Raw genomic sequence first — 26,646 nt, forward strand, 5'->3', positions numbered from 1 at the left:
CTCAGAGACTGTCAGGTTCGAACTAATGTTAAGGAGCCAGGAAGCAACAGGAAACAGCGAGATCAGCAGAGATAAAAGCAGCAGAGATGTGGTGGGATCACAATTGGAGAGCACTGAGAAACAGCTAGACAATCAGCACTGAGGTGTGAAAATGCACTGAGCACCACAAGCACCAGGAACCAACTCAAGGTGTGACATCTCAGGAAACAGCGAAGTGATTGCCTTTTGTTAAAAAGTGAGGAGAGGGGGAAATTGGCTTTTTCTCATAAAATCAGAAAGCCAGAGGCATTGCATTGTGGCAGCAAGGAGTTTGTATTGATTTTACAGCGGCTGATTGATATGCAGTATCCTCTATGCTCCAATGCTGAACCACAAGCAAGGAGCATTGTGAGGTGCTGGGATGCCTGGCTGGTGTGAGTTGTCCAGGAGCAACAGTATCTGCTAATGCCTGACAATAAAGTGGAACCTAATCTCCAATCATTTTGGCTATCCTTGCTCTTTGACAATGACCTTAGTCGTTAGGTTTCTGGGTAGGCAGTGTGCAATCTCACCCCATGTTAAATGATCCCACACATCCACTATATTTCAATCCCTTGGGAGACTCCTGTCAGTGAGCTCAGACATCAGCAATGAAATTCAACATTGTTCCTCAGATGTCGATGTCAGTGCTGGCACACAGGAAGCAGTGTGTTTGTTGACTAAGATCTCAAACCCAACACCAAGCACACCCCAAGTGCATTATCTCACACTTTCAGGTTGAATTCCACTAGCCACTGCTCCGCACACCTGACTGGTATATTGATTCCCTCCTGTATTTCATGATCATTTTTCTTGCTATTAACCACCGTACCAATTTTCCTGGCCACCACAAAGGTTTTGATCGTATCATCTATATTTGTATGAATCCTTCATGTACACCACAAAAAGTAAGGACCCCAGCACTAAGCCCGATGTTTCCAGTGGGAATCCAAACTACCAGTCAGAGAAACCTGCCTCTACCATCACTCTCTGTCTCCTGGCTCTCATGTCAAGTTTAGATCCAGTTTACCACTTCGCCTTGGATCCCATGGGCTCTTTCCTGACCATTCTGGCATGTAAACAAAAGCCTTGCTGAAGTCCAGGCATACCACACCAAATGCATTCCCATCATTAAGACACCTGGTTATTTCCTCAAAGGAAATAGAACTGTAGTTGTAATCAGGGATAGTATAGTCAGAGGAATGAACACTGTTCTTTGTGGCAAGGATATCTCATCTGGACTGCAGAGGAACTTGGAGTGGGAGGGGAAAGATCTGATTGTCGTGGTCCTCATTAGTACAAATGATTTAAATAGAAAGAGGAAGGAGATTCTGCTGAGGGAATAGGAGCAGCTAAGGACTAAATTAAAACAAAGAACCAAAAAGGTAATCATCTCCAGATTATACCTTGGCCACAAGCAAATTGGCACAGGGTCAACAAGATGAAAGCAGTAAATTCGTGGCTCAAAGACTGGTGTGGGAGTAACGGGTTTGAGTTCATAGAACCGTTGTACCAGTACTGAGGAAGGAGGGAGCTGTTCCAATGGGATGAGCTCCACCTGAATCATGCTGGGACCAGAGTCCTGGCAAATCACTTAACTTGGGCTGTGGATAGGGCTTTAAAACAAATAATGGGGGTGTGGTGCAGTTATATGCAAAATTACGGAAAAAAGTTCAATTGAGGAGGGCTCAGCAAAGGTTCTTAATGTTTCCAGAACAAGTAATAGGACACAGCGTTTGGAAAGGGTCAGGAATCTAACTTCAGGCACAGCAGATAAGGGGACAACTACGAGAAGGGAGGCAGTCAATGCAGGACTGAATATATTGTAATTAAATGCACACAGTGTATAAAACAAGGCAAATGAGCTTGTAGGCAGGCATAATGCTGAGAGTGTTACAGGTATGGCTGCAAGGGGATCAGTGCTGGGACTAAATATCCAAGGATACACTTCCTATCAAAAGGAGAAATGAAATTAAATCGAGTGCAAGAAGTGAAATAGAATTGGAAGGCATTGAATCTGTGCAGGGACAATTGAGGAACCACAAAAGGGAAAAAAAAACAGATGAGACTTATGTACAGGCCTCCTAGCAGTAGTCAGGATGTGGGACAGAAAATAAATCAGGACACAGAAAATGCATGTAAGAAAAGATACTATTACAATAAACATGGGGGAACTTCAATATGCAAGTGGACTGGGAATATTAGGTTGGGAGCGCATTCTCAAGAAACGGAATTTGTGGAATGTCTATGGGAAGTTTTTTTTTAAGAGCAGCTTGTTGTACAGGAAACAGCAACTCTGGATGTGATGATTTTCTAATGAGGCAGTCTTGATTAGGAAGCTCAAGGTGAAGAAACCCTGAGGTGGCGGTGACCATAATATGATGGAATTCACCCTGCAGCTTGAGAGGGAGAAGTTAGAATGAGATGTAACAGTACTACATTTACGTAAAAGGTAACTACAAGGCCACGAGGGAGCAACTGGTCAGAGTTGACTGGAAGGGGAGCCTGGCAGGGAAGACGGTGAAGCAGCGATTGCAGGAGTTTCTGGGGGTAATTCGGGAAGCACAGAAGGAATCCATCCCAAAGAAGGAAAAGCATAACATACTAAGGAGATGATGAAGCAATCATGACTGACAATGGAAGTCAGGAGCAGCATAAAAGCAAAAGAAAAAGCATACAATGCGGTGAAGATTAGTGAATGCAGAGGATTCAGAAGCATTGAAAAATCAGCAGAGGGTAATTGAAAAAAAGCAACAAGGAGGGAGATGATGAAATCTGAGTGTAAACTCGCTAGTAATAAAAATAGATGCCCAAAAGGCCTTTGAGAAGTTGCCGCACAGGATGCTGCGCAATAAGACAAGTGTCCATGGCAGAAGGCAGAGAGTGGGAATAAAGTGGTCCTTTTCAGGATGGCAACCGGTGACGAGTGAAGTTCTGCAGGTGTCCATGTTGGGTCCACAACTATTCTCGTTATACATTAACATTCTGGACAAAACTGAGGACATTGTTGCTAAGTTTGCAGATGCCACAAAGATAGGTGGAGAAACAGGAAGTGATGAAGAAGTAAGGAGGCTGTAGATGGACTTAGACAGACTCGGGAGAGTTGGCAAAGAATTGATAGATGGAATACAATGTGGGAAAAGTGCGAGGTTATGCACTTTGGTGGGAAGAACAGAGACATAGACTACACTCTAAATGGGAAAAGGCTTTGGAAATTGGAAGCACAAATGGACTTGGGAGTCCTAGTTCAGGATTCTCTTAAAGTTAAATGTAGGTTCAGTTACAGTTAGGAAGGCAAATGTAATGTTTATGGATTATGGGGAAAAGGCAGGAGATAAAGAAACATCATCAGTCATGCTTGAATGGTGGAGCAGACTCGATTGGCCAAATGGCCTAATTTTTCTCCTGCATGTTGTGGTCTTACAGTCTTAAAAACAAGTGATTTTTTTTTCGTTGCTGACAATCCTGATTAATCCAAATGCAGATAATGTTCCATCTCTCTGAATTCTCCCTCATTAGCAACTGGCCCACTTCTGTGGTTACACTGACTAGCTCGTAATTTCCTGCTCTAACCCTTCCTCCTTTATGATAATAAGGCAAATCAATGACAATTGGAATTTATTTAAAGGTTCTCATTAACCTATGTGCTCTTAAGGTTTTCACCTTCTTGAAAATAAATTGAATGCACAACAATTGACCAGACCGTTGGCTGAACATCTTTCATTTGTTTGAACCATTCAATTCTGCTGCACACCTCATGACAAAATGTTCAACTCTACACTACTTCCTGCTTTGACACTGACACCTACATATCAAAAAATGCCACCAATGACTCTGAGAGTTATCCAATTAAACAGATTTTCTGGTTATTGTCCCGAAATACACAATTATCGTCAACTTTACATTCTTTAACACTTCTTTGATCTCAAACAGCAACAGTCAATGAAGTTTATCATCGAGTGGACTGGAATCAATGAGTTCATGTTGCAAAGGACCCTGTTCATCTGACTTAGAGGTAACTGTGACATTGGGCAGACTGTAATGAGTCTGAACTCTGGACTGAACTTGGATATAAATGATTATGGACTTCAAATAATGTTGAAGATACAAAATAGAGACACACGTGTTTAAGTGCGATTTGATTTTTGGAAAGAATCACAATATTTTTTACGGTGAAATACAGAAATCATTTACACACAGAAACTTACTGAATGTAAAATTAATCAATTGCATAACCCAAGTGTAAATTCTGTGTGTCATTCAACTGTCTGCAACAGTTATGATTTCGATCATTGTCGAATTCTTATTCAAAAATAAAATGTTCCCTTCAAATTAGTCTTATGAGCGATTTACCTTATCAAAAACAATGTTGTGACATAATAAGCAAGTGAAAAACATCTGCCCTTAACTAGATTCACTTTCCAGATTTCTTAAATTTCAGTGTCATAAGATACAAAAAGTCCCATTGAAATGGTGAGAGTTACATTTGTGTGGACAGTTTAGTTCACATCTGCTACAGAAATACAGTAATTTCATGCCATTCAATGTTGAGTCAGACAGCAGGCTGTTATTTTCATGAAGTTAATAGTGGTATGGCACATCCTGCATGGCAACGTTCAGATTTGAGCATTTAACCATGTGGAAATCTGAAAGCCCTGATCTACAGGTGCTTCACAATTTCTACATAAGTAACATGAGCTATCTTAAGCCTCTCTGTAACTTTCAAGCATATTATGGATCATTATGTCCATACCAAAACCCTGGTGTTACCACTGACCAAAAACATAAATGGACCATCTCTGTCAAATATACAACTGCAAGAGCAGTTTACAGCCTGATAAACGTTCCAGTCACTCATTTTATGAATTCCCAACGCTTGTCTACCATCAATAAGGCAACAGGCAGGAATGTGATAGAATACTTTCCACCTGCCTGAATAAGTGTATGTCAAACTCAAGAAATTCAATATCACTGAAGACAAAGCAACTGACTCGATTAGCACCCTATCCTTCTACAAGATGTATCGTAGCAACTCACAAAAGCACCTTCCAAGCCCATAACTTCCTGACCCTGACGGACAAGGGCAGTAAACTCACAGAAGCACCATCACATTCAAGTTCCCTTCAAAGCTATACACCACCATGACTTGAAACTATAGCACTATTCCCTCACTATTGCTGGGTCAAAATCTTCTAACTCCATTTTTAACAGCACGACTGCTGTGTCTGCAACACATGAACAGCAGGGTTCAAAAGGTAGCTCATCATTTCATTTGCTGGAAACAGGCAATAAATGTCGGCTTGGCCAGTGATGTTTACAAAAAATAAAATGTTTACAAGCTTTTATCCTCATGGTACGGAGGAGCCTTTTAGCCTCCTCCAAATAAATTACTTTCATATTGAAGTTCACAGTCTGAAAGGTAGTCCGACATGCAAGACTCATCATGAGTGGTCCACTCAGTCAATTCAAGTAACAACTTAAACTTTGTGTGGAAATAAATAAGCGACTCAGTGAATGTTGTCTTCCTTTCCTTTTAATTTTACAGTTGCTTGCTTTACTTTTGCTTTGGATAGAATCACAATATCAGCATTTTAATCACATATTATATGTACCAAATGTCATACTTGGGAATATTAACCATTTAAATGACTCTTGGTAATGTCCAAATTGATCTTCGTGGTATTTGGTACAATTGTTGCATGAACTAGCATCAACTAACTTCTTCAAAACAAATTGTCAACAGTAATGGCACAAGTCGGCAAAGGAAATAGTGATAGCCCCATCACATGAAATCTTCAAGACTCATCCTTGCATTCTTCCCCTTTTTCCTTTATTTGGAACATCCTTTCAGCAGATCATGCCTGGACAGTAAGTCCTATCTACAAAACTGTTGGTGGAATACAGATATTAATCTGTAATGCCAAATAAACCCTTGTTTCCAGATGAAGCCAGCAAATTATAATCACGTTTGGCTAACTTTTTTTCATTAAAAATAGAGAGTGTGTTCAAAATTCCAGATGCTTGTGAAGAGACTAAAGCGACAAGGTACCATGGTTTTAAACAAACTGAATTTTACCAAAGTTAGTAAAGTAAAACAAATCTACACTAAATATGCACCTGTAAAAACATATTTGAAGATTCAGAATTAACATAACATGAGTTAGCCAACACACAAATGACTGCACTTCAGTTTGCCAATCTGATGAAGGAAGAACCCATGCTAGTGCCACTGTTGGTAACTAACATTCATGCATCAACTTGAAGCAGCAGTCCACAGACTTAAATGGAGTCAGCACTTGGGCTTTCAACTCTTTCACCACTCAATTCAACTTTGGCATCCTGTAAAGGGATTCTCTGGTGTCTGTGTTACACGGCAAGCAGCAGGGAGATGGCCATTCTGTCAAATCAAAGAATTATTACAGACAGCAAAGCAGGACGTTATATTAAAAAAAAATGCAAATTGCATTTAAAGTATGCAAAGGATATAAAACATGTATCCAAACAGGATTAACACAAAAACATACAGGAACAAAACACAAAAACTGCTTTTTGATTGTGCAACATTAATTTTCCTCTCAAGTGGATGATTCAACACCTGTAAAACTCCTTTTTGGGAAACCAGAGGGGTCATTCAGTCACCATTATCATTTACTATGCCATTAAAACCTCAGCTTCTCCTTAATTAACAATGCTTAAACTCATCTTCGATCTTTGTTATGATAAAAATGGCTAATTAACATTAATTCACACTATAACAGTCATCTCGGAGGAAATTTCTCAGAAGCAAGCACAGCAACTGTTCACCCTATGGAGGGACAGAGCAACATTCACAAAGACTAACACAATCCTAAATTGAAGTCAAAAATCAATTGATGTTTGTTCACATATGGCCTCAGCAAGTGAACTTGTTGCCTTATTACTTTGTTTTGTGATTTGAAGCCCTTCTTTTGCAATAGATCTCTATACATTTAGAATGTCATGCAATACGGACAGTCATTGGGGATATTAATCAAATTAAGGTCAGTTCTGCTTAACCCATCTTAAGCAGAAACTAAGAAACATGAAACATGTTGAGGAACTGTCACAATTCAATGCAGTGAGGAAGATCTAAACATAGATATGCTTCATAGAATCCCTACAGTGTGGAAACAGGCCCTTTCGCCCAACAAGCCCACACCGACACAAAGAACATCCCACCCAGACCTATCCCCCTAATCTACATATCCCTGAACACTACGGGCAATTTAGCATGGCCAATCCACCTACCCTGCACATCTTTGGACTGTGGAAGGAAACAGGAGCACCCGGAGAAAACCCACACAGACACGGGGAGAATGAGCAAACTCCGCACAGTCGCCCAAGGAGGGGATCGAACCCTGGTCCCTGGCACTGTGAGGCAGCAGTGCTAACCACTGAGCCACCGTGCCGCCCTAAAAAATTGAATAAAATATAAAATTAATGAAGGCATTCAGCATCATTTGAATTAAAATAATTTGGATAGTACAGCTAACTTGAACCACGTCACATGTGAGTGCCACATGAAGGAATCTCATCCCATTCTATTCCAAGACCATGGTGCATATACAATTGTCGACAGGAATTATGGCTTTCTTTTGTAAAAGATCTCTAAACATTCAGAATGCCAGGCAATATTGACAGTCATTGTGGATAGTAATCAAATAAAAGTTCTGCTGAACCCATCTGAAAAGGTTCATATCGGAAGAACTGACACAATTAAACACAATGCTTGAGATCCAAACAATTACCTGATACAAAATTGAATAAATGCAAATTCATGCCATGTGAAGGACTCATTCCATTCTATTCAAAGACCATATTACATGTAGAATTGACTGTAGGAATGAAGACTCGGAGATAGCAAGAACAGCCGATGCTGGAGTCAGAGTCAATACAGTGTGGAGCTGGAGGAACACAGCAGGTCAGGCAGCATCAGAGGAGCAGGACAGTCAACATTTTGGGCCTAGTTCCTTTGCCAAAATTTGACTGATGTTCCAGTATATCCAGATTCGATTTTTAAACCCTCTCTCAGCTTTCTCTTCCATCCTTCACAAATTCCAGGCAATACAAATTTATTGGCCAGATTATTTATATTCAATTTAAAGGATCTGGCCATTGCTAGCAAGGCTAGCATTTGTTGTCTTGCCCCAACAGTCTTTGAGAAGGTGCTGGTGAGCTGCCTCCTTAATTTTAGCAGTCCTTGCATTAAAATAATTCCATCGTCAGAGGGGAAATTCCAATATTTTGATCCAGTGACAGTGAAAGAATGATACATTTCTATGACAGAATTGTCCATAACATTTTAAAAGCTTGCAGGAGACGGCATTTCTGTATCTTCTTTCAGGTTGCAAAGTTGTAGGTTTTCGATATGCGGTGAACAAAGCCTTGGTGAGCTGCCACAGTGCCTCATATAGATAGCACACAGTAGTCATAGTGCACTGGATATGGAAGGGGTGCTGGACAATGCTTAGCATCTTGGAGGTTGGATTTGCTTTCATCTAAATCAAGTTAAGTAAATTCAATCATACTCCTCTCTCGAATGCTGGCCCAGCCCTCATCCCCGGAATGAAAAAAAATTGACATTTTCAGATGGTGGAAAGGATCTGCAGAGTCTGACGATGAATCAGTTGCTCGGAGATTCTGACCTGCTCTTGTAGCCAGAGCGCATACATCATTGGTCCAGTTAAATTTCTTATCAACTGCAATTCCAAGTTGTACATAATTGTGCAATTCAATAGTGAAAACACTAAAATGGCATTTTGTATTTTCTATTGTTGGAGATGGTCATTCCTTCACACTTGTCCAATTTATAGCAAGACTGCACCGCATTTTCTGGAAGTCCAAGTCTCAGAAGATAGAATGACTCTAAACACGGAGGAACATGTAGCGCCACAACATTTAAGCTATCAATTCTATGAATAAAATGACTTCAGTCAGACAAGGGTACGGTGGTGTCATGCTTAAGTTACTACACTAAACAAATGAAACCAGATGGCCACCTGTGAAAGATCCAGGCACCAGAAATGACAACAGCATTACAGCTCTGTCCATCCTACAAAGGCCCCATTCTGAACTTCTCGGGTTCATGGAAAATTTGGAAGCGGTGTTTCACAGGCTGGTCAAGCAATAACCTGACAGAGTCATGGTACAACACCTTCCAGATCACCAACCATAGGTATGTCCTTACCCACAATTAAGTGGCACAGGGTTATAATGTTGGAAGGGAACTGTTCTGGGACTCCTCAGCATTGATCCCGGACATCAAGCAGTCTCATAGATCAGGTCAAATATGAACAAAGAAACCTCCAGCTGGTTGCCACCTATCTGCTGCATCCTTCATTGGTGAATCAGTACTCTTCCAAGTTGAATACCACTTGAAGGAAGCGCTAAGTGTAGAAAGGGCAGAGCTTGTGCTTTGGGTGGTGACTTCAATGTCCATCACTAAGAGTGGTACAAAAGCACCACTGTTGAACAAGCTGGTCAAGTCCTAAAGGACACAACTGTTGGACTGAGTCTGCAGCAGATGGTGAAGAAACAAGAGGGGAAACATACTTCATCTTCAACAGTCTGCCTGCTACAGATGCATCTGTCCATGACAGTACTCCTAAGAATGCCAACTCCACAGGTCTCATAATGGGGAAGTCTCATCTTCACATTGATGATATTCTCCATTTTGCTGTGCGCCAACGTCACTGTACCTATTGGTTTAAACGGGCATATTTCCAACTGATCTAACGATTAAGACTGGTCATTCATGAAGTGGTGTGGGCCATCGGCAACAGCAGAACTGTACCCCAACTCAATCTGCAATCTCATGGCCCAGCATATCCCCCACTCTAACATTATCAACATAGTGTAGAATAGCATGTCAGGAGCAGCCACCAGGCATATCCAAAAATGAGGTATCAACCTGGTAAGGCTACAACTCTAGACTACTCATGTGCCAAAAACATAAGCAGCAATTTGTAAGTAGAGTTTAGCAATTCCACAGTCAAATCGCTCAGATCTACACACTGAAGTCTTGACAAAATATGATCATGCATGGTGGTAGATAATGAAACAACTCAGTGGAGGACGAAGCTCAGCCCCCCTCCCTAATGATAGAGAACCTCAGCACATCAGTGCAAAATACAAGGCTGAAGCACTTGCAAACATTTTCAGCAAGAAGTGCTGAGTAGATGATCTATCTCAGCCTCCTCCGCAAGTCTGTTACATCACAGATGCTAGTCTTCAGCTGATTTTATTCAATCCATGTGATATCAAGAAAGGCACTGTCTACTGCAAAACGAATGGGCTCTTCCAACATTCCAGCAATTGTGTCAAAGACTTGTGCTCCAGAACATGCTGTGCTCGAAGCCAAGCTATTCCAGTACAGCTACAACACTGGCAACTACCCAACAATGTGAAAATTTCCCAGGTATGTCCTCAATGCAAAAAGTAGGATAAATCCAACAGTCAATTTGTGACAAAAACAGAAACAGAAGTTGCTGGAAAAGCTCTGCAGGTCTGGCAGCATCTGTGATGAGAATTTAGAGTTAACATTTCAGGTCTGGTCACCTTTCATCAGAGCCCTTCCTCCCATTCTGAGTAAGGGTCATCAGACCTGAAATGTCAACTCTGATTTCTCCTCACAGATGCCGCCAGACCTGCTGAGCTTTTCCAGCAACATCTGTTTTTGTTTCTGATTTACAACATCCGCAGTTCTTTTGGTTTTTATTTAGTATTTTTGAGTCAATTAGCCTCCCACTAGTCTAATCTCTATTATCAATAACATGATGCAAAATGTTAGCAACAGTGCTATCAAGCAGCACTTGCCGAACAATAACATGCTCACTGACACTCAGATTGGGTTCTTGCAAGGTCACACAGTTCCTGATTATGTTACAGTCCTTGCTGAAATGTGCACGAAAATGCTAAACTTAACCAACTGCAGCATCAAAGGACCCCCACCATATTCAGAATCAATGGGAATCAGGGGAAATTCTGCACTGGATGGGGTCATACCTGGGACTGGTAGAGTGGACTTGCATTAAAAAGGACAGCACGAGACAGACATAAAAACTAACAGTACAGAACCCCTTCAACCTGCTTCTATCTGTCCGAGCTGAAGAAAAACAGCTAAGCGATCATTGGTTATTTCTTGCACATCTCTTTTGATTGGTCAAGTGGTTTAAATAAGAGATGTTACTGCTGCTGAAAGAGTACTGTTAAGAAATACACTTTTTAAACAAAAAAAAAACAACATCCAATTTAATTCAGTAATTAAATAAAATAGAGACTGCTGGGCAGATGACACTTTGCAGGTTTAGTAAACTGGAGCTGGTAGGTGCTGATACGAACAACAGTGACAATGTTGGTTGCTTAAAGGATCTTCAGATCATAGTTTAGGAACTGGAGCGTGAGCCGTGGACACTGTGACCCAGGCACACTCCACCTGGGGGAGGGATGAATGAGCAGAGGCATAGTTTAAAGTAGGGAGCCAGAGGTTTAGAGCGGATGTGAGGAAAATTCTTTTCATCCTGAGGGTATTGGGGCAATCTGGAATTCACTGTCTAAAAGGGTGGTAGAGGCAGAAACCCTCGTAGCTTTTGAGAAATATTTATGTGCACTCTTGCAATTCCAGAGCATACAAGGTTATGTGCCAAGAGCTGAAAATGAGTTTAGAATAATCAGGTGCTTGTTTTTGACTGACGCAGACCTGATGGACCAACCTCCATGACTCGATGAAGGACGGGATGTGACATGGACACTGTATTTCAGGAGATAGTCATACCCCTTAGATTAATTACATCAAATTAGATCTGTGGTCAGAAACAGGAGGGTGTGAATGGTGAATGAAAGGGGTTTGGGGATCCAGAATTTAGCAATGGAGGAGCCTCAGCCCATGCCTTGATCCAACTGATATGAGATTCTTGCTCCCAGTGTGAACGAGGGCACAGATTGCAGGGAGGTTGAATAAACAAAGCCATGCATATTGGTACGGAATGCCATTCAAGTCAGCGGGAGAAAAGGTAAATCTAATAGTAATAGGAGAATAATTACTTTGGAGAAAACATACTGCAGACCAAGAACAATACAGAGTTGAGTCTTCCCTGCCCTCTGAAACGGTCTAGTAAGCTACTCCATTGTATCAAAATGCTTAAACAACCTAATGGCACTGTGGGTGTCCCTAAAGCCCCAAAAGATGGCAGTAGTTTAAGAAGGAAATCATGAGGGGCACAGTTAAGGGGAATAGAGAAGGTCTTTTCCCTTGCGTAGGGAGTTCAAAACAGAGGGGCATATTTTTAAGGTGAGAAGAGCAAGATGTGAAGAGAGACCGAAGGAGCAACACTTTCACACAGAGGGTGGTTCGTGTATGGAACAAACTGTCAGAAGAAATGGTAGATGCAGGTACAGTTACAACATTTAAAAGACATTTGGATAGGTACATGAATAGAAAAATGTTTCGAGGGATAGATACCAATGACATAGGTAGGACTAAGAAAAAGTTTCTGCTCAGGGATTACAAGCAGTTTGTGACCATACTAAAGAGCACATTTACAAAAGTAATAATCTCCAGACTACTCAGTGATTCACATGCAAATTAGAATTATGTAGATAAGATGAGAGAGGTAAATATGTGGTTTAAAGATTGGTATGGGAGAAATGGGCTCCAGTTCATGGGGCATTGGCACCAGTACTGGGCAAAGTATTAGTTTGAGTCTCATTTGAATCATTCTGGGACCAGTGTCTTGGCAAATTGTACAGCTATAATTGTAGACAGGGCTTTGGACTAATTAGTAGGGAGAGGGCTCAATTAAAGGCAAGTTTAAAAAGTCAAAAAGAAAAGAAATGAGAGACCAGAGATGTAAGGTAGTGAAGAGGTGGATGATAATCGAAGTGTACAAGAAAAGGGCAGATAATACAGACAGAAGAGTGCAGCAGCAATTAGAATCAGAATAAGTAACAATGGAAACAAATCAAACATTAAGGCACTTTATCTGAATGCATGCAGTATTTCTAACAAGGTAGATGTGTTGACAGCACAGCTGATGAATATGAATTGATATGTGTCACGGAACTTCGGTTGCAGAATGAATAAGACCGGGAACTTAATATTCAAGTGGATTCAACGTTCCAGGAAAATAGGCAAAAAGCAAAGATACAAGGGAAAAAAAGAGATGCTGTTCATAAAGGAAGCCATCCATGTAGTGGTGAATAGTGATTTACATGCAATGGATCATGATGTGAAAGCAGTTTGGATATGAATAAAGAATAGCTAAGTAAAGAAGTCACAGCTGGGTTTTATCCACAGGGCACTGCAGAGTTTTCTTGTATTAAGTCAAAACATTCATCAGGAAATATTGGAGGTATGGGGAAGAGCACTAAAATTGTCTTGGTTAATGTTAATTTGCATATCAATTGGGCAAATCCAATAGGTAAGACTAACATGGAAGACAATGTTTTAAACTGCATCAGGGATCATTTCTTACAGCAGTATATTGCGCAACTGACGCAGGCTATTTTAGATCTAGGAATGTGAAATCAGCTAGGATTAATAAAAGAGAACTCTGAGTTAAGGATCCCCCAAGGGCTCATAAGCACAACACGGTGGAATTTCAAATTCAGTTTGAGGGATTGCAACTTGGGTCTCAAGCCAATGCCCTCAGCTTAAATGAGGGTAATTACAGAGGTATGAAGAAAGAAGTGTCGAAAGCAGGCTGGGAAAACAGACGCAGGGGAAGGTCAGTAGATGAGCACTGGCAGATGTTAAAGTGGTTATCTCATAACTCTTGGCAAAAATGTATTCTGGTTTAAAATAAAAGGACTCAAATGAGAAAGACAAGCCACCTTTAGTTAACAAAAGCAGCCAAGGAAAGTATTCAATCAGAAACTAAGGCATATAAAGCAGTGAAAACTCATCATAGGCCAGATGATTGGGATTTTTGAAAGACCCAGCGCTGGATGATTATACCATAAATAAAAAAGGGAGAAAATAGGCTATGAAAGTAAATTGGCAAGAAATAGAAAAGCTAACAGCATGAGCTTCTACGTAGATGTGAAAATAAAGAGAATAGCTCAAGTGACTGTGGATTCTTGGAGAATTGATCATGAGGAACATGAAAATGGCAGATAATTCAAACTAATATTTCAGCGTTCCTACACACTGAACATTCCAAAGATAAGTAAGGTTCCAAAAGGACAAAAGGTCCTGAAGCAGTCTCTATCACCGAGGACAAAGTGGTTGACAAACTGATGGAAATGAAGACAACCAGTCTCCAGGATCTGATAGCTCACATCCAAGGGTTTTAAAGGAAGTGGCTGCAGGGTTAGTGCAGACATCGGTCGAAATAGTCCAAAACTCCAAACTCACTTGTTTCCTGGAGCATTCTAGCAGATTGGCTGTTTTACAATGAGACACCCCTGTTCAAGACAGGAGAGAGACAGAAAGCAGGAAACTATTGGCAAGTTAGTCTAACAAATATCATCGGCAAAATGCTAGAGTACATTATTAAGGAAGAAATATCAGGACATTCAGAACATCTAAATGCAGACAAACTCCATATGGATTTGTGAAAGAGAAATCAGGTGACAGGACTTGTCATGTTGAGGACTTAAGGAGTCTGCAAGGAGATACAAAAATGTTGAATCTTGGGCAAAAGAAAATCCAAATAAATTTTAGCGTGGAGTGATTTGGGTGTACTTGTGCATGAAACACAAAAAGTTAGCATGTAGGTGCAGCAAGTAATGAAGTGGGTAAATGCAATCTTGATCTTTATTTTTCGGAGTTGAATTTAAAAATAAGCAATTCTTGTGACAACTGTAAAGTGTGTTGGTGAGGCAGTAGCTGGAGTACTGTGCACAGTTTTGGTCCCAATATTGAAGGTCATATGGACATTGGAGACAGCTCAAAAAGAGAGATTCATTCAGCTGATTTTCAGGATGAAGTGGTTGACCAATCAAGAATGCTTCTGTTCTTTAGACTTTAGAAGAATGAAGAAAGATCCAGTTGAAACACACAAGATTCTTAAGAGGCTTGACAGGTTAGATGGTGAGATGTTTCCACGAGTGGAGGAATCTTGAACAAGCAAATAAGAGGACACTCATTCAAAATTCAGGTACAAAGGAATTTCTTCTCTCGGAAAGTGATGAATGTCCAGAATTGTCCACCTCAGGTTTGGAGAGGCTACATCATAAACTATTTAGTGGGGGTAACTTGATTTTCTGAAATATTGAGGATTTCAGGGCTATGAGGTGCTGGCACAAAAGATAAAGGCCTAGTTCATGTCGACAGTGATTTTATATAATGGCAGGGCAGGTTTGAAGGGCTGAATGGCCCACTCCTGCTCCTATTACTGATATTCCTCTAACTAGCACAAAGGAAGATGGTAGTGGCTGATGGAGGTCAGTCATTTCAACTCCAGGACATGTCTGCTGGAGTTTCTCTAGATGGTGTCCTAGGCCAAACCATCTTCAGTTGTTTCATTCATTGTTTTTATCACAAGGTCAGAGTGGGGATGTTCGCCAATGAGCGCACAATGTTCAGCGCCATTCATGACTCCTCAGATACTGAAGTTATCTTTGCCCAAATGCAGCAAGGCCTGGGCAACATTCAGGCTTGGGTGACATGTGACAAGTAACATCCACACCACACAAGTGCCAAGCAATGATCATCTCCAACAAGATAGAATCTAACTATCATTGCTCGACACTCAATGGAATTACCATCACTGAATCTCTCTACTATCAACATCTTGGGAATGACCACTGACCAGAAATAGAACTGGACCAACTATATAAATACTGTGCTACAAGAATAGGTCAGAGGTTAGAAATCCTGCAGGAAGTAACTCACCTCCTGACTCACCAAAACTTGTCCACCATCTACAAAAGGTAGAAGGCCGGAGTGTGAAGGAATACTCATTACTTGCCTGGATGAGTACAGCTTCAACAACAGTCAAAAAGCGATAAATCATCCAGGATAAAGGAACTCATTTAATCAGCTGCATATCAGTTTTAAAAAATTCCACCACCGGGACATAGTAGCTGCAGTACATACTGTCTACAAGGTGCACTGCAGAAATTCACCAAGGCTTCTTAGACAGAATGTTCCAAATCCTACATGACCTCTACCATCTAAAAAGACACAGGCAGTAGATGCATGGGAGAATCACCACCTACAAGTTCCCCTCAATTCTACTCACCATCCTGACTTAGAGTTATATTGTCATTCTTTCAGTGATTTATAACATGGCAGCATTACCTCACAGCTCGAGATTGACCCACTAATGCATCACGACATCCGATTTGTTTCATTCACCGTTGCCAAATAGTTTTGCAATTGCTTCAAATTAATTGTCAACCAGTACCCTAATCTGTTTCTGTTCATCCATATTAGGTCCTTTCCATTTAAGTAACAGTCACTTATGGGATATTTTTGTCCCCATGCACAGATAAAAGCACTTGTCTGCATTGAATTTCATCTATCAACCGCCTACTTCAAGCTAAAGGTGTGAAAATGCTTCTGATATTCAGTTTTGGAGATTGTCTCATTAGTTCTGTGCCATCTGCAAAGTCAGACAACATCAGTTTACATCAATATCAAGCAAAATCAGTGTATCTCCAGCTTCAGTACTTTTCAAAGGACAACAAACTGAAGAGATGCTAAAACAATTCACTGCGGGATCCCTCTGGTTCTATTCTCCAAAGTTTATGGTATCAATTATTTTGAAGAATTTTGATTGATTTCCTCTCATTCAAGTACCGCCTTTCCTGATACATCGTTGAACTCTAACTGTGCCACATCCACTGCCTCACCTTCACTCCTTTTCCATAGACTACCTTTGGGAAAAGAAAAGGAACCATTTTGCGGGGTTCAACAAGTAGTGTTCATCGCAAGGTATTTTTCACATTATTTTACATAAACCAAGAAGTCTTATTTAGAGTTGGGGCTGTTCGCTGATGAATCTACATTCAGTTTCACTTGCAACTCCAAAATAATGAAGCAACTCAATTTAAAATACGTCCTTGATCATCTCCAAGTTTGCGTGTTTCAAATGAATAGAATCATTTGCTTTATTTTACTGGTAGATGGGGAGATCAGCCATCTCCCTTTTATATTCAAAGTCATTGATTCACCCAGGATCAACAATTTGAAGGGGGTACATCAATTTTCAACCAAAAACTTACAGGAACTACATCCAACAATGCTACAGCAAACAGAACAGGTCAAAGGATGCATCCTCTCCCATTAGCTGCTCACACCCAATGATCTTTATTCACCATCAACGAGTGAGGATTGTGATTGAATATTTGTTCCTTACTTGTGCGATTGCAACTACAAGAAGCTCAGAGCTCCCCAGCCTAAAGGAAATTATTTGCATGGCATCCTTGTCACTAGATTCAAGACTTCGATTGTCCCATCATTATTCTCCAGTCAGTGCTGATGGTTTTTCGGAAGTAAGAAAGACCTGCAAAAACTAGAATCTGTACTTGCATAACTAAGCTGAAATCTGCAATTGTTGTCCCCTTAACCGTTACTGATTTATAGGCTCAGCTTCATTCAAATCCTGCCAGTAGACTTGCACTGACGTCTACTTAAACACATGGTATTGGTGTTACTACCTGTTAGTTCCCAAAGACTGAAAGAAAAAGGAAATTGCTCATTGCAATACAAGTAAATTTTTAATAGTTTGATAATATCATTATTGTCACTGGTACTTAAAATTGGACTTCATAAATGAGGAATCTCAAACTTTCAGAGTTAGCGATGGAGATTTTAAAACTTATTTTAAAACATTTCCTGTCTCTCTACTCTCTCCTAATTTAATTTCTCCCCCTCAAGGGCAAGAGGTCCTGCCTCAAAGGTACCAGCATATCGAGAGGCCATCCACTCTCAATGGACCAACACCACCAGCAGAAGCAGTGGCCACTGTCAAGACTGTAACTGACCAATGAAGAAGTGATCTAAGGTAATTTGGAAAAATTCCACATACTTGGGGGTTGACAAGGAGTAGGTAACGGGAACGAGGGAATGATGTGAGAGATTGGGAGAGGGCAGTGCGGCTCGGCAACATCGAGTAATTATACCTTGACGACCTCTCCTATGGCTAGGTAAAAAGGGACCAGATGCCTGCCTATGCATGTAAACCTGCCCGTCTGACCTCTTGGAAAGGGCTTTTCTTGGTGCCTCTCATTGTGGTCAGCAGCAGGAGGAGGTGTTTAAATGGGCCTCAGTTGGAACTTAGGTGGGGAGCCACCTGGCTCCCATCTCAGCTCCTGTCCCCTCCATCCATTGTTTTATTATGATTGCCATGAGGACAAGGGCTGTCAGTTGGGCAGGCACGCATTTAACATGATTTATTGGGGAACATTAAAACCTGCCCTTTATTTTGCTTTCTGGTCATGACTGCACAGTCAATTAAAATTAATTTTTGCTCCCTGATTAACACTGCACAACTCAGTGAGGATTCTGCAGCCTAATTGGTTGAAGAACCATGCCTTGCTTGTCCTGTTCATAAGTGCCCAAGAGCCCTTTGTATAAGGCGCTGTCTCCAAGTACAGCAAACTGCTACTGAAAGTACAAAAAACCTTGAGACCAGCTGTCAGCATGATAAATGTAGAATACCATCCTTCCACCTCTGATCAGAAAAACCTCGCCAGTGTCAACTTTCTGTATCAAAGGTTCACCATAAATATATTATGCTTGAGCTGCAAGATGTGTTGTAGCAACTCACCTCATTCCCTTTCACAAGAACTGCATCTCTTCTGGATTGCAACTGAGCGCAACTGCAGCAATACTGTGAACACAGAAACAAAGTTCCCCTCTGACACTCGTATTCCAATGACAAAGACATTAATCAGTATTACTTCTTCCATATCAATAGACACAAATTCCGTATGTAGCAGCAGAGATGGAATACCTTCACTAATGAAATCACCACCTTCAACAATCAGAAGATTCTCTGCTACTTTGAGGTCAATGGGATGGACAATAATTTTCGTCCTGTCAAGAGGCATCATCTAGATCCCAAAAACAAACAGGTTTAAACAAAAGAATGCTGAATAATATTCAGAAAAGGGAATTCTTTTAGCTCTGATTTGACACATCAAGAATTTCAGAGGAGGATGACACTGCCAGTTAGAGCACCACAATTTCACTTGACATCAAAATTTGGCAGCTTGAAAACTCTCTGAAGCAAAATTACAGGGGTTATTTTCTTGCACTGGAGGAAAATTGCAATGGGAACATGTTTAACTTAAGAGGTCCTTTCAATTCAGTCTGGAGAGAACATTGAACATAGTTCTCATCATTCCCTCAGGCTGGCTCGCTAGATACATTGAGTAATTATTGCCAATATAAACATTCAGCCGATAAAAGGGCAGATCCACTCATTCAATTGATTATAAAACTAAATACCACCATAAGGTTTCAGCAGATGGCACATTTGTTGTGTGGTTACTTGAGTGATAGGAGGGTGTCACTGTGCTCGACCCGGCTGTTCAATGTAAAGTTTGATGAAAGTTTCAAACTGAATGGTCCTGTCAAGAAACAGATGGAGTCTCCTTTTGTCTTAAAGATCTTTCATCATCCTTTGAAAAAGCAAGGTCAAATATTCAAATAAATAATGTAAATTTGAATTGGTCTGCTTTTCAATGTTCACAGTTCGGTGGAAATGCCAAGCACGATTAGGTTTTTAAATGTTAAAACAATTGAAGATTTACAGATCTAAAGAATCTAAATCTAAAAGAAAATGCTTTTTCAAATGAAGCTAATAGCATTGATAAACAGTGCATAATTCTCTTCCGTAAAAATGGAATGTTTGCTTACTGAATAATACATTGATAGATACATTAGCATCATTGGTTCCTTTGTGAGTTTGTACACAATAATCAGTGCAGTCAAACAGAACAGATTTCCTTCAGTCTGCCATATAATTCATGTTATGATAGTGATAACAACTAAATTTCAATTTTAACCGATCATTTTAATACGTCAGAAACTGTGTGAGATGGTGGTATCACACTGGGGTTGGTGAAATGACAGAACAATCCACTGAACACATAGGTTGTTACGGAGGGTGAAGACAAGGAAGAATTCATCAATGTTTTTGTTAGAAGGGGTAGTCTACAGGGTCGAAATACAGGAAATGGGACAAACATGGAAATGGGACAAACATGGCCAAGGATTATATCAAGCACTGTGATGGAATAAACAATAAAAGGAAAATAGCATTGCAAGTGGGAAACCAAACAAATTGCATGATCACTTTGTGAAAGATATTAATTCAGTCAGTAAGCATGATTCTAAGCTTCTTTCCACCTTTAATTTTGACTCTCCACCTTCTTCTCATACTTGCTATTCCATTGAAACGCAACCTTCGCTTTCAGAGCAGCTGCCTCGCTCTCACATCAGCATTGTATTCTTCTAGACTCAATACCAAGTCCAACAACTTCAGGCCTTAATCTCTAATTCAAAATTGTTTCATTTCCTCTTTGTACCAAATCAATTTTATTGTGGCTTTTGGCTTATTTCGCTTTTAATCAGCAGCTGTAAACCATTCTACCATTCATACCTCCATTAGCCACATCTTTTGTTTCTTTACTTGTTCCATTACTACTCTTTTTGACCCTTCACCACAAAGTCTATTGTTATTGAACCTCTCCTGTCTTCTTCCTGATTACAGATCCTCTCTTTTGTTCTTTCTCTACCTTCCCACCACCTTCAATTACTTAAATCCATCACATTTAATATTTGTTTCCAGTGCGAAAAAAAGTTATCATTTTAAAATGCTGACTGTTTTCCCCTCCACAGAAGTTGGCTGGGCTGCTGATTGTCAATATTTTCTGCTTTCAATTACAGATTCCCAACATTTCAATATACTGAGTCATTATTTTTTAAGTTTCTTTTTGAAACGCATCCATATTATCTCGTCCAAGAGTTCATGATCTTCTGTGACATGATATCTATTTATTTCTCAGAGATTCACTGAAATTATTGTCATGCATTTGAGTCAGATGAACACCGGAATATTCTGCCTAAAAGTCATGAATTATAGATTCCTTACTCTTCTGTTATATTGACCTTATACAACAAAGCTTTTGTGCTATAAGAGAGACAGGAATGCATCTCCTAAAGGGCATGACTTCTGTAATTGAACTTCTTACTCTGACATTTATGGTGTCTTTTTTTGTTCAATGTTTACCATGTGCCATTTTTGTGCCATGAACCAAGAACGTATAAAGGGAATCTTAATAGGTCAAGCACTGTTATGCTAAAACACAGCATTTTTGCCTTTCTATGGTGCAAATAACATCTCATTGTCACCAATATGTTAACACTGGAAAAGAAAGGTGAGAAAAAATAACGGCCTAACAGTTCATTCTCTGGGTTCCTATTTATATACATATTTTGTTTTAGAAAGTATGGCCACATAAAAAAAAATCATTTTACTCATTTAAGACAAACCAGACTGAATCATAAATGAAAACCGAAAGAACTGTGGATGCGGTCAGAGGCAAAAATAGAAATTGCTGGAAAAGCTCAGCAGGTCTGGCAACACCTATGGAGAGAGATCAGAGTTAATGTCTCAGTTCAGGTGACCCTTCGTCAGACTGGACGCGAAACGTTAACACCAATTTCTCTCCACAGATGCTGCCAGACCTGCTGAGCTTTTCCAAGAATTTCTGTTTTTGTTTCTGTTTCTGTATCATGTATGATTGCAATGAAATTCAAAGATCAAGAACTGAATATGTGGATAACTTCAGACTTGTTTTTAAAATGGCTGTGCTTGATCAGCAAACTCCAGCTGTAAAAGTAACCTTTTGGAAGTTATCTTGATGTGTCTGAGAATGGCTCTGAATCATTTCCTGAGTGGAAAAGCAAAAAGGTTAAAAAAAATTGGAAAATTTATAACCTAATCATTTTCCTGATGTCATCAAAAATGTGACTGCAGTGATATTATAAGTTGTGCAATGTAAAGTCCGTACTATCAAAACTTTGTGTACTTCAGTGAAATTTACTTAGCATGACTTGATACTGCTTTATGATCAATTGGCATCATTCATTCGAGGATCTGCTAAAATTGCCTCTTTCCATCAATGATTATTCTTAGCCAGACAAATACAAAACAGGGACTTATGCATATCATGAAACTTGAGAAACTGCAAGTTCACTTCTTGAGATGGTAATATTTCAGGAACATTGGTCATGGAGAAATAAGCAATTCAGCCTTTGAGCCTGTTGTACCATTTGAGATTATAAAGAGATCATCTAATTTTAATCCACCCCACTTTCCTGTTTGCTTCTCATAAACCCTTGACTGCTCTCTGTCAAAAATCCAACATAGACTTAAACAGGTTCAGTGATTGGGCAAAGAGTGGGACAGAAGTTCTATAATACGGGCAAATAAGATATTTTCTATTTTGGCAGGAAGAAGCTTATTTAGAAAGAACATTATCTAAACAGTGAAAAATTAGACCTCTGAGATGCAGAGGGATCTATGTGGCCCAATGAATGTAACACAAAAGGTTACTATTCAGGTGTAGCATGTAATAAAGCAGCATGTGCAGCTTTGTTACCTGGAGAAATATTATTGTTTATTATGGGGGAATTGAATACAAAAGTAACGTTGTTATGTTTCAGTTACACATGGCATTGGCGAGACCACATCTGGAGTCCTATGTACAATAGTGGTTTCCATATTTAAGGAAAGGTGCAAATGTATTGGAGGCAATTCAGAGAAGGTGTACCAAACGGTACATAGAATGGGCAGGTACATCTGAAGAAGAAAGGTTGGGCAGGCTAGGCTTGTATCCAATGGACTTTTCAAAAGTAAGAGGCGACTTGATTGACAGGTAGAAAATCTTGAGGAGTCTTGACAGGGTGGGTATGGAAAGGATGTTTCCTCCTGACGGCGGATCTAGAATTAGCTGTCACCGCTTAAAAATAAAATGTTTCTCATTTGAGACGGAGATGAAGAGAAAGGGTTGAGAGTCTTTGCGACTTTCTTCTTCAAAAAGCAGTGGAAGCAGATTCTTTCAATTTTTGAAGGCAATGGTGAATATGTATATTTAGATTGGATGAATTAACACCACACTTGGTGTGAGCAAGCATTTCTCCAGGTAACAAAGCTGCACATACTGCTCAGTTTACCATTCATGACTGAACCTCCAGTAAGGTTACAGCTCTTATTAGTTGAAATGGACGAAGTGGAGTTTTCAGATATACGTTCTTCAAATAAGATAGCTGGACGTATTGTGGCATAGTGAGTAATATCCCTGCATTTGAGCCAGAAGATCCAATTTTAGGTCCTAACTGAGAAACTGACATTGAAGGGAGATGTAATGGAGCGAAGAGTGTAGTACGAGCTTGTAGATCCTTCTAGTGTGTGTCAACGGCAGATGGTAAGAGAGTTCAGCCACATGATGTAAACAAATAGGTGTTTTCACCATCACCATTCAATACTACAGGCTACAACACGCAAGTATATATTTCCACAGCAACTTTGACTCTAAGGCACTGATTGGCTGAGTTGGCCAGTGTGGATCAGATTGCTGTTCACAGCGAGGGGTTCAATCCCTGATCAGGTGGAGGTAGATTTGAGACATGCCTTCCGACCTTACCCACAGTGAAGACTGTGGCACGGTCAGTCCTGTCTTTGGGCAGAGAATTCAAGAAGAAAAAGAATAAAATAGCTATACAAATGGAATGATTGTTAAGTACTGTAACAATCTCTAAAGCACAAAGAGCTCAATAAATTCTCAATATCCAGAATAACCTGATTAGTTTAGAGCACCAGCCATTGGTCCGAGAGACAAATTGAGCAAGTGACCCACCAGCTTGTCAACCATTCTATTCAATTTTGTGTTTTCCCACAAATACCAATCAAATTTAAATGACTATAATGTTTAATAATTAAGAAATACATATCCCAGTGGCTATAGAATATTTGACTTAAAGGTTAGAGTGTTCCTTCAGCGAGGTACAATTCAGTCTCATTGCTTTTAAAGAGCATTCATAATTAGAAATATTTGTAACTTAGTGAGCTGAATATGCTTGGGAATTATGTGGGTATTTTAAAATAGTGTTACCTTTAAAAACTGAAGTTGGAGGAAAAATAATGTTTAATTAATTGGATAATGGCATGCTGCTCAGAAATGTAGGTAGGGCTCAAAATTAACGATTTAGGCTTCAACCTCCCTGAAAATGCCATTAATCATTTTATAAATCCCAAATGTAGTCATAAGATCAAAGTATAAAATGAAAAATGCTATGTATTCTAAAAAGACTTATTCTTCACTGAGCTATGCAAAATTTCTGCTTTAATGAAATCATCTAATCTGCTCAGAATGTTCTCTCCAAATTACATCTCTTTTTCTAACGGTGAAAAAAGTACAGCAGAAGATGTAATCCAATGCCCTAGTTTGTTCATCCTGAACTGGTTGGCCCTCGACGGTCATATAATTTTGAAGACTTCAAACCTTCAATCATCTCTCTCCTTATTTTTTGCATAGTGCTCATTTCCATTTACAACCAATCTTCCACCACCATCAACGGTTCAATGAAACACCATTGTTTATCTTTAGCTAGGAGTTTATTTCATACTGTTCATCCCAAAATGTGAGAATGAATTCCATTTGCAGTGTTATAGCAAAGCAGAGGAGTTTCAACATATTTTGGGAACTGAAAAACAAAAGCACTTTGGTATATCAGGAACTGACATAATATTAAATAAACTTAACAATTAAACAGAGACCAGCGTCAAGAATAATATTCTGGTGCAGATCTCCTGAGAATGTTGGGGATCAGACCGCTTGATAAGGTAAGAAGGGCATTTCAGATAATAATTTTGAACTAATATGTGACTTTAATAAAACAATATCAACTAGGAAAGTCCAGGAATAAAAAAGTGAATAGGCTACAGAATTCTTCATAACCCAGTGGATCTGAAACATTATTGTGGGTAATCTGCATTTGGAAGTAGTTTTACAAGTCAAAATAATAATCGATGCACAATACACGCTGCAGTCTCTTTCGGAACCAGTGGTTACACTGTGATCAAACATAGAACTAGCTGTGGCATAATTGCCAGAAGTAGCCAGGACAAAAATGTATGACTGCAAGGTAAATGGAGGAATGAAAAATGTATTGTTGAAACGAAAAATTAAATGTATTTCAAACTGCCAAGTAGAACACAAAAAGACATTGAACACACAAATTATTTTAAAATAGGCCAATAAACACTGGAAAGAGAGAAAATAAAATTGTGAAAACTTACAGCTTAGAAATCGAGGAAAATAGATTAAAAGAGATATTATAGGACTTTTCAAAAGAAAAGAACACGGAAATGAACATGGCTTCAGCTGGTAATCACAATGCAAAGATTTTTTTTCCACTATCATAGTAATAATGAGAAAGGTAGTTGAATCATCAATAATTAAACTGAAGTTTGCACAGTTAAAATAGCAAATGGCTTCCTATCAAATTGCTGTACTATACCTAGCATCAAACTAGATTTTGAGATGAGTGGCAAGGCCACTGTAAAGTACTGTGGACAATGGAAATATGAAATAACTGCAGAAAATATAGGAAGTATATACCAGGTCGGGCACTATCTGCTGAGAGAGACAGAGTTAACGTTTCTGGTTAATGACCTTCCATCAAAAATGCAGGAGTACTTCTAACTACTTTTGTCCTGTTTGAAGCAAGGCATTTGTTAAGTTGAAAAGATTCGAAATAAAATTAAAAAGACCGCACACACATCCCCATGGTCTCAGGGAGACTCAGGTGTCACCATATACAAGCCCATGGCTGTTGGCTAGATCACCACAATTCCCACCATTGAAATTGAACATCTAATCTAGTTGGTTACAGATACATTAATAACAAACAGAATACTGGAAATCATTTTGAGAGACAGTCAGCAGTGACCAACTCACCTTCTGACTCAGAAAAGCTTTCCACCATCTACTCAAGTCAGGAGTGTGATGGAATACACTTGACTTGTGTTGAAGAGTGCAGGTCTAAAACTCAACACCATCTACAACAAAGATGCCCTTAGATTTGTACACTCTGCCATCTTAATCATTCATTTCCTTGACAGCCTGCTACCCCTACCACCATGCACCCAACCCAACATGCCCCAGTTACACAGAAGATCTACTGCCTAAACTCTTAGAATCATCTTCCACAGTACAGTACAAGGACAGTACACACATGGCAGCACCACCTCCTGAAATTTTCTTTTTCAAGTTACACACCACCTTCACTAGGAGGTTTGCTCTTTTGCTTTAGATCAAATTCGCAACTCGCGACTCAACAGCTTTGCACCCTACAAATGTCTGCAGTACAAGAAGGTAACTCACCACTCTCTTCCTGAGGGACACAATCCATGCTGAATAAAAAGAAAAATCTAGACAGAAACAGCTTGATAATTAATTGCCCACATCTATGAGAACATGAAACTGCATGACAACTGTCATGAATTTCCTTGAGGGCGTCATAAAAGAAATATATTCTGAGATTCCTGGATATCGTTTATTTTGACTTGAACCAATATCAAAGCCAAAAACTTCCAACTAAATTAAAATCTAAAAAGAATTTATGGAAATAATGGACTGGATAAAGAT

At 39.7% G+C, this 26,646-nt stretch overlaps 1 protein-coding gene across 4 annotated transcripts in view; it reads right to left on the bottom strand.

Annotated features, from left to right (window-relative positions):
• The window catches only part of LOC109914264 (contactin-4-like), a 1,378,312-nt gene that overhangs the window by 1,261,077 nt on the left and 90,589 nt on the right, over positions 1 to 26,646 (bottom strand). For 2 of the 4 annotated variants that reach the window (XM_048606645.1, XM_048606642.1), the window contains one exon: positions 18,753 to 18,815. The exons of 1 other annotated variant lie outside the window; for it this stretch is intronic. The gene's annotated coding sequence lies outside the window, so the exon portion shown is untranslated. Of the gene's footprint in view, positions 1 to 18,752; positions 18,816 to 18,938; positions 19,039 to 26,646 lie in introns of all 4 variants that reach the window. One more of the 4 variants, XM_048606643.1, reaches the window with a different exon arrangement.

This window comes from Rhincodon typus, chromosome 16, assembly GCF_021869965.1.
Source record: "Rhincodon typus isolate 14 chromosome 16, sRhiTyp1.1, whole genome shotgun sequence".
Classification (NCBI taxonomy): domain Eukaryota; kingdom Metazoa; phylum Chordata; class Chondrichthyes; order Orectolobiformes; family Rhincodontidae; genus Rhincodon; species Rhincodon typus.